Source organism: Pleurodeles waltl, chromosome 1_1 (genome assembly GCF_031143425.1).
Source record: "Pleurodeles waltl isolate 20211129_DDA chromosome 1_1, aPleWal1.hap1.20221129, whole genome shotgun sequence".
Classification (NCBI taxonomy): domain Eukaryota; kingdom Metazoa; phylum Chordata; class Amphibia; order Caudata; family Salamandridae; genus Pleurodeles; species Pleurodeles waltl.
This window is the reverse complement of record NC_090436.1, coordinates 556,593,403-556,606,256: the sequence shown is the minus strand read 5'-3', so window position 1 is coordinate 556,606,256 and position 12,854 is coordinate 556,593,403.

Here is a 12,854-nt window from a genome sequence, read left to right as displayed (position 1 = left end):
ACAGACACAGTGGGAGAGGACACAGGGGACGTGTAAATGGCAGTGGGGATGGTGACTGCACGTGTGCGGACTGGAGTGGAGGGTGTGCTGGTGATGGAAACACTGGCTGATGGTGAGGTGAATGGAGGTGTGAGTGTAGACGTCACAGGGAGGGAGGAGGGAGACGAGGAGGTGGGGGTCACAGAGGTGGTAGTGACTGTTGGCATGTCTGCATCGGAATGTTGCGTGTGTGAATGTCTGGGTGATCTGTGGTGCTTATGTTTGGATGAGCTTCTCTTGGGTGTTGAGGTGTGTGCAGGCTGGTCTGATGGTGTGGGTGGGACAGGCAGAGGAACAGGAGACTGGGAGGAGGGAGTTAGTAGAGGCAGGCAGGAGACAGGGACAATGGCTGCCGTCAGTGCTGAGGCCAGAGCCTGGAACGATCGCTGATGGGCAGCCTGACCCGAATGAATGCCCTCCAGGTACGCATTGCTGCGATGAACCTCCCTCTCCACCCCCTGGATGGCATTCAAAAGGGTAGTCTGCCCAACAATGAGCGTTCGGAGGAGGTCAATGACCTCCTCACTGAGGGCAGCGGGGGTAACAGGGGCAGGGCCTGAGGTGCCTGGGGCGAAGGAGATGCCCGGCTTCCTGGCAGAGCGGGCACGGGGCGAACGCGGAGGGGCTGCTGGGAGGGCGGAGATGGTGCGCTGGGTGGCGGCTGTACCTGTAATGGCGGGGGGCACGGATGGTGCCACCCCCGCAAGGGAGCCCCCTTCCGAGGACGTGTCCGTGTCGCTGCAGGCTCCAGTCGTCCCCGTCGTGGAGCTCCCCTCGCCCTCCGTCTCACTGGTCCAGTCTGACTCTGTGGCATGGCCCTCCTGGGCCATGTGAGATGCAGCTCCCTCCTGCCCCGATGCCACTTCTCCTCCGCCTGATGATGCTGATGCACACAAGCACAGAAAGACAAACAAAAAGGGGGGGGGAGAGAGAAATAAAGGGATATTGAGTACATGGATCTCCGGTACAGTTAGCGGACATGACAGACACAGATGCCCCCTGCACTAAGTTGCGCACTTGGGGTCCGCTACGCATTCCGTGGAACATGCCCTACACGCCTAGAGTTGTCAACTGCACCCATGGATGACACGGCCCAGGGATGGCTGTACTGACACACTACTGAGGGTGGTGGCTGGGGACACAGGGGCTTACGGGGGTGCCCAGCCTACAGATATCGCCCTGGCCTAGGGGGACCCACAGCCCTCCTCCCCCACCCAGACACCTCCACTGCACGACAACAGAGTAGATGATGCTTCTACTCACCCCCTTGTGTCTGCTGTGCTGCCCTCACGCGCCCATCCAAATCAGGGTAGGCCACCGCCAGGATCCGGAACATCAGGGGGCTCAGTTGACGGCAGGCACCCCGCCTACGTTGGGAGGCCATCCCCAGCAGAGACTCGGCGGTCTTCTTGGTCCCGCGGCGGATGTCCTCCCACCTCTTGCGGCAGTGGGTGCCCCGTCGATGGTGGACCCCCAGGCCCCGGACTTCCTTGGCGATGGCACGCCAAATCCCAATCTTCTCATGGGCGCGGACCTATGTGACACGTACAGGGAGGGAGAAATACCACGTTCAAGTTACTCAGCATTTTCCTTTCCAGTGGCCCAACGCCCCCCATCCCCGCCAGGCCCCCCGCCAGGCCCCCCGCCATGCCCAACATGCCCCCCATCCCCGCCAGGCCCCCCGCCAGGCCCCCCGCCATGCCCAACATGCCCCCCATCCCCGCCAGGCCCCCGCCAGGCCCCCCGCCATGCCCAACATGCACCCCATCCCCGCCAGGCCCCCCGCCAGGCCCCCCGCCATGCCCAACATGCCCCCCATCCCCGCCAGGCCCCCCGCCAGGCCCCCCGCCAGCCCCAACATGCACCCCATCCCCGCCAGGCCCCCCGCCAGCCCCAACATGCCCCCCATCCCCGCCAGGCCCCCGCCAGGCCCCCCGCCATGCCCAACATGCACCCCATCCCCACCAGGCCCCCCGCCAGGCCCCCCGCCATGCCCAACATGCCCCCCATCCCCGCCAGGCCCCCCGCCAGGCCCCCCGCCATGCCCAACATGCCCCCCATCCCCGCCAGGCCCCCCGCCAGCCCCAACATGCCCCCCATCCCCGCCAGGCCCCCCGCCATGCCCAACATGCCCCCCATCCCCGCCAGGCCCCCGCCAGGCCCCCCGCCATGCCCAACATGCCCCCCATCCCCGCCAGGCCCCCGCCAGGCCCCCGCCAGGCCCCCCGCCATGCCCAACATGCACCCCATCCCCGCCAGGCCCCCCGCCAGGCCCCCCGCCATGCCCAACATGCCCCCCATCCCCGCCAGGCCCCCCGCCAGGCCCCCCGCCAGCCCCAACATGCACCCCATCCCCGCCAGGCCCCCCGCCAGCCCCAACATGCCCCCCATCCCCGCCAGGCCCCCCGCCATGCCCAACATGCCCCCCATCCCCGCCAGGCCCCCGCCAGGCCCCCCGCCATGCCCAACATGCACCCCATCCCCGCCAGGCCCCCCGCCAGGCCCCCCGCCATGCCCAACATGCCCCCCATCCCCGCCAGGCCCCCCGCCAGGCCCCCCGCCAGCCCCAACATGCACCCCATCCCCGCCAGGCCCCCCGCCAGCCCCAACATGCCCCCCATCCCCGCCAGGCCCCCCGCCATGCCCAACATGCCCCCCATCCCCGCCAGGCCCCCGCCAGGCCCCCCGCCATGCCCAACATGCACCCCATCCCCGCCAGGCCCCCCGCCAGGCCCCCCGCCATGCCCAACATGCCCCCCATCCCCGCCAGGCCCCCCGCCAGGCCCCCCACCAGCCCCAACATGCCCCCCATCCCCGCCAGGCCCCCCTCCAGCCCCAACATGCACCCCATCCCCGCCAGGCCCCCCGCCAGCCCCAACATGCACCCCATCCCCGCCAGGCCCCCAAGCCAGCCAGTGGCCCCAAATCCAGATAGAATTAAACTCACTTGTTGGTCTGGAGGACCGTAGAGTTGCGCATACTGGGGGAGGACCCCATCCACAAGTTTCTCCAACTCCTCTCCAGTGAAGGCAGGGGCCCTTTCCCCAGTCGCAGCAGCCATTGTCCCTTCCAGACCGAGGTCACAGCAACACTTGCAGTATAGGTCCTCTCCTGTGAAAGTTCAAGTCGCAAGTGGATAAGTAGATAGAAAATGGCGGTCACGTCCGCGGCGGTGCGTACCGCGGCGGTGCGTCCCGCCACCGCCGGCGCCCTTCGCCATTGGCTCCTGAAACCCATAGGCTTCAATGTTAACCAATGCGGCTTCGCGCCGCGGTCTTGGCCCGCCGCCCGCCGCGGTGTGCCACGCCAGCGCATTGACCTCACATCCCATTGTCACACTTCACAGGTCAGGCAGCCGCCATTTCCAGGGCCCACATGGCTCAATTTCAACTGCGTCACACAGGCCTAGGCCTTGCATAGCCACTCATACACGCCATTCACTGCATAGAGAATCGTATACTGTGCTAGCTGTGAGTACGTACCTGTGGGTTGCCTGACTGTGTGCTCCATGTTGTCCTTCCTAGGCACCGTCCGCTGGGTTGGGCGAGGAGACGGATGAATCCTCCCGTGTACCGACCGCTGGTGGACCTGTCGACAATGGAAGAACGCCACATTATCCTGACCTACCGTCTTAACCGTGCCACTATCCATGAACTGTGTGCCCGGCTGGAGCCCGACCTGATGTCCCCCATCCGCCAACCCACAGGGATTCCCCCTCTGGTGCAGGTCATGTCAGTACTCCATTTCTTGGCAAGTGGGTCATTTCAGACAACCGTGGGAATTGCTTCTGGGATGTCTCAGCCCATGTTTTCAAAGGTGTTATCCAGAGTGTTGTCTGCCCTGATGAAATCCGTGAGGAACTACATCATTTTCCCTGAGGTGGGCGAACTGGCTACAGTGAAGGGTGATTTCTACGCCCTTGGACATATTCCCAACGTAATTGGTGCCATTGATGGGACCCATGTGGCTTTGGTTCCCCCAAGAGACAGGGAGCAGGTGTACAGGAACAGAAAAAGTTACCATTCAATGAACATCCAGGTGGTGTGTTTGGCTGACCAGTACATCTCGCATGTAAATGCCAAATTCCCAGGGTCAGTGCATGACGCCTACATCATGCGGAATAGCAGCATCCCTTACGTGATGGAACAGCTACAGAGACACCGTGTATGGCTAGTGGGGGACTCTGGGTACCCCAACCTGTCGTGGCTACTGACCCCAGTAAGGAATCCCCGGACCAGGGCAGAGGAACGGTACAATGAGGCCCATGGGCGTACTAGGAGGGTGATCGAACGCACCTTTGGCCTCCTAAAGGCCAGGTTTAGGTGCCTGCATATGACAGGTGGATCCCTAATGTACTCACCTAAGAAGGTGTGTCACATCATCGTGGCCTGCTGCATGCTTCACAACCTGGCTTTGCGCCGCCAGGTGCCTTTCCTGCAGGAGGATGGTCGAGACGGTGGTGTTGTGGCAGCGGTGGAACCTGAGGAGAGTGACGAGGAGGAAGACGACGGGGCTGAAACAGACAACAGGGACAGAATCATTGAACAGTACTTCCAATAGGACACAGGTAACATTTCAAAGATAATTTAGTAAAAGTTAACTACTCTGCAGCATCTCTGCTGCCTGTCTATTTGCCCCAGTGTATGATGACTGAGTTTTGGCTTTTCCCTCCCTATTTCAGATCTGGGGTCCCCACTACGAGTCCTGTGCTTCGTTTCCCCATGGACTACAGCTTTGTGGCAGCTGTTTGTTGACTTCACCATGTACAAGGACATATTTGCACTGTCATGTCAATTACAATCTATTGAAATCACAGCCAGACTCCTGATATTTTGGTGCAAAATAGGTGTTTATTGAAGTGCTCAAAATGGGATGGGTGGTTTCAAGTGGGTGGGGGCTATGGTGAAGGAATGTCCATGGCAGAGTCCAGAGTAACAGTCACACAGGTGCATTGTCCAGAGGCCTGTGGAGAGATGGAGCATGGGCAGTTCGAGGATGGACAGGGTGACAATGTGGGACAGTGGGATGACATCAGGTGGTATCCATTGCTGGCGGGGGTCTTGACATCCTACTCTGTCTTGCGAGATCTCAGGGCCCTCTTGCGGGGTGGTTCTTCTCCTGCAGGAGGTGGGGGTCTGGTGGGCTGCTGCTGTGCGGGGGCCTCCTGTCCACTAGCGCCGGCGGAGGTGGATGGCTGTTCTTGGTCCCGGCTAGTGGCAGGGGCCCTTGGGTGTTGTTCAGTGTCCGCCCTGCTGTTTACGAGGTCCTGCAGCAGCCCTACCATGGTAACCAGGGTGGTGTTGATGGCTCGGATGTCCTCCCTGTACCCCCGATAGTGTTCCTCCTGCAGCACCTGGATCTCCTGGAACCGGGCCAGTACCGTCGCCATCGTCTCCTGGGAGCGGTTGTATGCTCCCATGATGGTGGTGAGGACCTCGTGGAGAGTGGGTTCCCTGGGCCTCTCCTCCCCCCCCTGTCGCACAGCTGCCCGCCGAGTTGCCCTGTTTCCCTGGGCCTCTGCCCCCTGGCCGGTGTGCCCACTACCACTGCCCCCAGGTCCCTGTTGTTGTTGGGGTGGTGGGTTATCCTGGGTGCCCTGTAGTGGTAGACACACCGCAGATTGACGCGCCCTGGAGACAGAGGCATGGGCCCGCTGGGTGGGAGCTGTGCTGGTGTTCCCAGAGGGGTTAGGGTCTATAGTGGCCTGTGCCTGTGTGAGGGGAACCGACTGTCCAGAGGTCCCCGATGGTCCGGGCTGGTCATCGGTGTCCAGATCGACAGAGCTGCTGTCATCGCTGACGGCCTCTTGGGTGGGGGGTGTGGATAATTCTGGCCCCTCCGCCGCGGTGTGTTGACGGTCGGGTCCTGCAGGGGTATAGAGGTATGGTTATAGTTTCAATGTGTGGCATATGGGTGTATCTGTGGGTTCCCGTGTCCCCAAGTGCTGGCATTCGTGTGTGGGGGCTTTGGTGAGGGTGGCTTGTGGGGGGGATGTGTATATGCATTGGGCATGCTTTGGTGATGGGTGTCCATGCTTAGTGGACGCATGCAGGCCTAGGTTTTGGGATGTGTGGGTTGTGATGGTGAGACATTGGCGGGGAATAGGTGTGCTGGGGGTGGGGGTGAGGATGGTGGTGGGGGTGAGGATGGTGGTGGGGGTGAGGGTGGGGGTGAGGATGGTGGTGGGGGTGAGGGTGGGGGTGAGGATGGGGGTGGGGGTGAGGGTGGGGTTCGAGGATGGGGGTGAGGGTTGGGGTCTGATTTGGCATGCAGGTGGGGGGGAAGCAGTATTGAAGCTTCAACTTACCAGTATCCATTCCTCCGCCGACTCCTGCGAGGCCGTCAGGATGCAGGATGTTCAAGACTTCCTCCTCCCATGATGTGAATTGTGGGGGTTGAGGTGGGGGTCCTCCGCCAGTCTTCTGCACGGCGATGTTGTGCCTGGATACCATGGAACGCACCTTCCCCCGTAGGTCGTTCCATCGCTTCCTGATGTCTTCCCGATTTCTGGGGTGCTGTCCCACTGCGTTCACCCTGTCGACAATCCTCTGCCATAGCTCCGTCCTCCGGGCAATGCTGGTGTATTGGACCTGTGTGCCGAACAGCTGGGGCTCTACACGAACGATTTCCTCCACCATAACCCTGAGTTCTTCGTCTGTGAAGCGGGGTTGTCTTTGGGGTGCCATGGGGTGGTGTGTATGATGTGTGGGGTGGAGTATGTGTATTTAAGTGAGTTGAGTGTGGTGGTGTGTGTTGTTTTGTGTGTGGATAGTGTGTGGGTGATGGTGTTGAGTGGCTGTGGCTGTTATGTTTTGGATGCTGGTGTCTCTCTCTTGCCTTCTTTACGATTTTGTAAGCGTAGGGGTTTGTGGGTGATGTGGGTGGGTGTTTTATATTGTATTGTGTGTGTGGGAGTGGTGTGTGTATGTGTATCAGGTGTGTGGGATTCAAATCGTCCAATGTGGGTGAGTTTTGTTCGTTGGTGGGTATTCTGACCGCGCCGGTGTGTCCCGCCAATGGAATACCGCGTTTGAATGACCGCCGCGTGGATTCGTGGGTCGTAATGGGATGGGCGTATTTCTGTTGGCGTGGCGGTGGAGGTTTGGTCACCTCCACCTTTCCGCCGACCGCTGGTCTGGCGGTCTGTTGTGGCGGTCGGATTTTCGGAGGTTTGCCTTCTGCGGGTCAGAATGACCGTGGCGGGTTTCCGCGACCGCGGCGGGATTATGGAGGATTTCTGACCGGCGGTAGGCGCCTTTTACCGCCGAGGTCAGAATGACCCCCATAGTCTGTTGCCCTCACCTGTGAAGTAAACACCATCTTTTCTATACACCTCATCCATGTCAAAGTGGAGATTATTGTCGTAGATTGAGCCCATTTTATGATCTCTAAGGAATGCTGAAACAGTTTTATTAACATGTTTCCTGGCTTTGTCTAGCTGTGGATAGAATTTAGTAGACCAGTCCCATTTCTACCTCTGGCATATGTTAGAGAACACAAAGGCAGTGCAAGGGAAAAGATGCATTATTTGAAAAAGGTATCCTTTATGAGGCTTTCCAGTCTTATCCAGGTCACTGTGTTGAGGTAATTTCCACCACAGTGCACAACTTTGAGGTGAGGGGCTTGGTAATCTCTAAGTCTTTCAACCAATACAAGCAACTGCTGCCACTCTAACCCTCATTGGCCAAACCAAGTAATATCCACATTAGTCAAACCTAGGCCCATGTTATTGCCACTCTTTCTTGCATACTCGCTAGCATAATAAACATAGCTGTGACCTAAAATCCACATTCTGAACATTTGGAAAGGAAGGAGGAGTGGCGCACAGGAGAAGGTTGCAGCAGAATGATGGAATTTTTTTAATGTGAGGTGGTTAATATAAAGGGAGCAGTGGAATTTAAAAAAACTTAATTTTGATTGGATATTGTATATAGATTGGTACATAAAAATAGGTTGTGTTGTAAAATATTCAGTCAGACAATTCACAATGATTGGTTCTTGTATTTTTATAAATAAGTAATCCCTGTTGGATATTCTTACATTCTGTATTGGTCAACCATACCTGCTACAGAACACATTTAAGCTAGTCTGCCGCTAACAAAAAAATGTTGAACTTTTGAACTTCTGCTACAATACAGTGTTCCAAAGGAGGTTGCTATGGTAGCTGAGGTGAAAGAGTGATAGGGGAATGGGGAACTGTTAAAGGACACATACATTTTTTAAATAAGAGATTTGTTACACAAAGAAATATGAGGAATTATTTTCCGAAGCACTGATATCACAGGATGTAAAATGTTGAAGAAATTGTGAAAAAAATGATGGGAAATATATTTTATACACCCAACTGGTTTTCGTGACTCTGTTGTGATGTTACACGGTGGGACTGTGCGCTGGAAGAATCTAGGAGCAAAGAGTAGCCGATTGGGCTTCTTACCAAAAAAGACAAGAAAGGGTTAGCAGCCATTCACATGGGGCATAATATAAAGAAAAGATGAAACTCAGTTTGGGATTAGTTATTTAGGACAGTATCAGTGAGAGTAAAAGTCAACAGTTTGCCTTTACTGTTTGTTTGGTCTAAGAGTGGGTTACCATTCTTATTCTGATTTTTCATTGTTATAACAAAAGAATACTAAAAGTGATATTTGTGACAGTATTTAATCTACAAATGAAAGCTATGACCGGGTATGTGAATTACTGCATTAGTTTTAAACCAAGCTGTGTTTGTAAAACATATTAAGTGTATATGAGATACATTCACGTATTTTAAGTAGGGTATAGGCATAGAGGTTTTGACCATTTTCTTACATATGTATTAATGTACATATTATTTAATATCATGAATGAAAGTACAGGATTTATAACCATCATTTTAATATGGTACTAAATATTTTTGTGCATGCTTGAACTTGCAAGTTGAGTTGGTATTTGAAAACACATAAAAACAGTTATAGTTCCTTTTTACATATATAGAGGTTATATCTGCAATAGGATGGACGTTAGTTACAGGAAGGATGGCATGTGCTTATAAGGAAAGACATATAGGGCCTGATTCTAACTTTGGAGGACGGTGTTAAACCGTCCCAAAAGTGGCGGATATACCACCTACCGTATTACGAGTCCATTATATCCTATGGAACTCGTAATACGGTAGGTGGTATATCCGCCACTTTTGGGACGGTTTAACACCGTCCTCCAAAGTTAGAATCAGGCCCATAGGGTCTTAATTACAAGGCCTATACTGCAAAGCAGTGTACCAACTGCTTTCTAGTGTTGGCTTGCCCCTCTTCAACATGTCAGAAATGATGAACTGTATATATAAGGTAGAGTGAATTTATGTTCTTTATCTTTGCAATGATGGAGAAATTCCAGACTAGTGGTAATGCAGACAGGCTTTCAGCATGTTTCAAGGCTGCCTCTTTTTTTTTTTGTGAAGGAAATGATACCATCCTAGACAAAAGCAATCACGAAAGGCATTCTCCTATTTGTGTGCTGCAGAATGCAGGTGAGATGGAAAGAAGAAAAGATGGGGGTCATTTATACATAAATAACAAAACAGATTAGAAAAATGTTGGTTTTGGAATCTGATTCTTTTGCAGAGTTCTAAATCTGGAAATTTATGATATTCATGTGGCTAAGAGAGGTGTACTATCATTTAAACAGAAAACTAAGACATGTAGAATGTGACAATATAATAGTGCATTTTTTACATTCATATTGTTATAATATACAATTGAGAAGTATATAATGAGAAAGTATACATTTTGGCATTTTTTGTATTTTAGAGATCTATTCCTGTATTACAAGACATACCGAAAATGCTGAAGAAAACACAAGAAAAAAAGAGAGTGAGGAAATTATATTACTTACTTACAAATCAGGAAAAACAAGTACAGCATGTGGCAAATGTTACTAAACAAAAAGAAGCTGCTAGCAAGAAAACTAAAAATAGTTTTAAAACTGTTTGTGGAAAACTGACATGCTTGTAAAATAAAGTATGCAAAAATGGTGCTTTCAAATCAGTCACCAAAAGTTTAAAAAAATTGACAGACTACAAGCAAGAAGTCAAAGAAGGAAGCCAAAAAGTCAACAAGAAGGAAGAAATTAGAGTGAGAATGTTTCGTGCGAGGGTAATTCAGAATCTCATTAAAAATGTGAAGAGATACAGAAGGAAAAGAGAATTCACAAAAAAAAATATGTTGAGGCTGTAGTTGATAAGGCGTTTGTCTTGAAGCGAAGATTTTCATTTTGATTTTTAATAGTATGGGAACATTGGATAGAATAGTGTTGGGTATGAAGAGATGCAGCCAAAGAAAAGGAGTTAATAATTAAACAAATTTTTGTACAATATTTAGTGGAGAATGAAAACATATGTCAAGTACAGAGCCTTTCTTTAATGAAGAAGGCTATTTCCAAGAGAACACATTAGTACATGCAGTTGATTCAACTGGTCGATGTTATGAGGTTAAGGATGGGAGTCCTATTGAAAAATAGGAGATTCTTCCCAGAAATATGGAAGAGGTAATAGATAAACAGGTTCAGGGAACGCATAAACAGGGCCCTGTTTACAAATGGAATTGTAGTAGGATTTGTAGAATTCGTCAGCAGTCTCTTGATTTATTACAAACTTTTGTACATGACTTTCCATGGTGAAGCCTGAAAAGAGAAATTTCAATTTTGCAAAAGTAAAGTAAGAAAGCATGCCATTTTACAAGGACATTCATTATCATGTTTATCAAAGAAAGGGTGCAAAAGCACCTTTCATCACTTTAGAATGTTGGCAGTCAACCAGTTAAATATACAAAGTTTAGTTAGGAGACTTTACTAGGGGAAGACTCCAGCGTTATGTATAGGAGAGATGGATAGAGTACTTTTGCATGACACTATACAAGAAGTAGAAAATGTTTGTGAGGATATGCAGTTTCCGTCCTGAAGAAGATTCTATGGGGAATAAGGAAGGTACATGTATTTAAGAAGAGAACACAGGTATTTCTACTAAGAATTTTGTACAAGAGATTATGAAATTTAATACAACTTCTTCTGAAATGCCAAACTATGGCCCTCATTACGGACTCCGCCGGCCAAATAAACAACATTCCGCCGGGCCAGCGGACGGTAACAGTGTTTCCACCAGCCGGCCCAGCGGAATGCAGTGCCTGTACATTGCCGCCGGCTCCACATGAAGCTGGTGGCAATGTAGTAGTGCGCCGGGTGCAGCAGCACCGGTCACGCATATCACTGCCCGCAAATCAGGCAGTGACATGCGTGACGGGATGTGCATGGGGGCCACTGCACTGCCCATGCCAAGTGCATGGGCAGTGCAGGGGCCCCCATTCTGCCAGGCTTTCCCTGGCAGGGTAAACCGGCAAGAAAGGCTGGGGGAATACAGGTTCATTATCCGGCAGGCATCGCTGCTTGCAGCGCTGCCTTGTCGGATTAGAAACTCTACCATCGCCAGGTTGCCTGTGGCAGTCTCGCCATGAACATTATATGGCGGTCCGGACCGCCATGTTAATAATGACCGCCTACGTCTGCATTTGCTGCAGATGCACTCACTATAAAAGTCTAATACGAAATACAGACATAGAGGCCCTCATTACAACATTGGCGGTAAAAGCCGTGCAGAAGACTGCCAACACACTGCCGCGGCCGCGGAATTCAGCCACAGCTCTTATGACCCACAGTTCGGAATCCGCCAAAATCTAGACACCCACACAAGTCTGCCACACTAAAGGTCAGTGATAAACTGGCGAAAACAAAACCTCCACCGTCACGCCAACAGAAATACGCCCACACTATCACGACCCACGAATCCACGCGGTAATCCATTGGCGGTACACACCACCGCGCTCAAAATACACACACATTTAGAAAACACATCCACATTGGACAATTCCAAATACACATACCTGATACACATACACACACCCAATACAATATAAAACACACACCCACATCACCCACAAACCCCTACTACCAAAAATTTCAAAAGAAGGCCAGAGAGAGACAGCAGCAGCAAGAAAAACAGCATCCACAGGCATACAACACCATCACCCACAGAACTTCCATGCACCTCACACAACACCCCACTACATATCAGCACACTTATCACCACACACTTCACCCCACACATCACCTACACCACCCCATGGCACGGCAAAGACACCCCACGTTCTCGGAGGAGGAGCTCAGGGTCATGGTGGAGGAAATCGTCCGGGTAGAGCCACAGCTATTCGGATCACAGGTGCAGCACACCTCAATTTCAAGGAAGATGGAGCTATGGCGAAGAATCATGGACAGGGTAAACGCAGTGGGACAGCACCCAAGAAATCAGGAGGACATCAGGAAGAGGTGGAATGACCTACGTGGGAAGGTGCGTTCCGTGGTCTCAAGACACCACCTGGCGGTTCAGCGGACTGGCGGCGGACCCCCACCTCCTCCCCCACAACTAACAACTTGGGAGGAGCAGGTCTTGGCAATTCTGAATCCTGAGGGCCTCGCAAAAGTAGGTGGAGGAATGGACTCTGGTAAGTCAAATCTTAACTATTACATCCCCCACCCTACCTGCATGCCAGCACATATCCCCACCCTCACCCCCAGCACTCCAACTCCTCACATATGTCCCAACATCACAAACCACCCATCCCAACACCAAGCCCTGCATGCAACAACAAAGCATGGACACCCATCACATACCCATACAACCTCCTAAACAATCATCACACAAAGTCCCACACAGGAATGCAAGCACGGGGTACACGGTCACCCACCCATTGCACACCATGGCACACACAGATGTAATAACCATGCTTTTATAC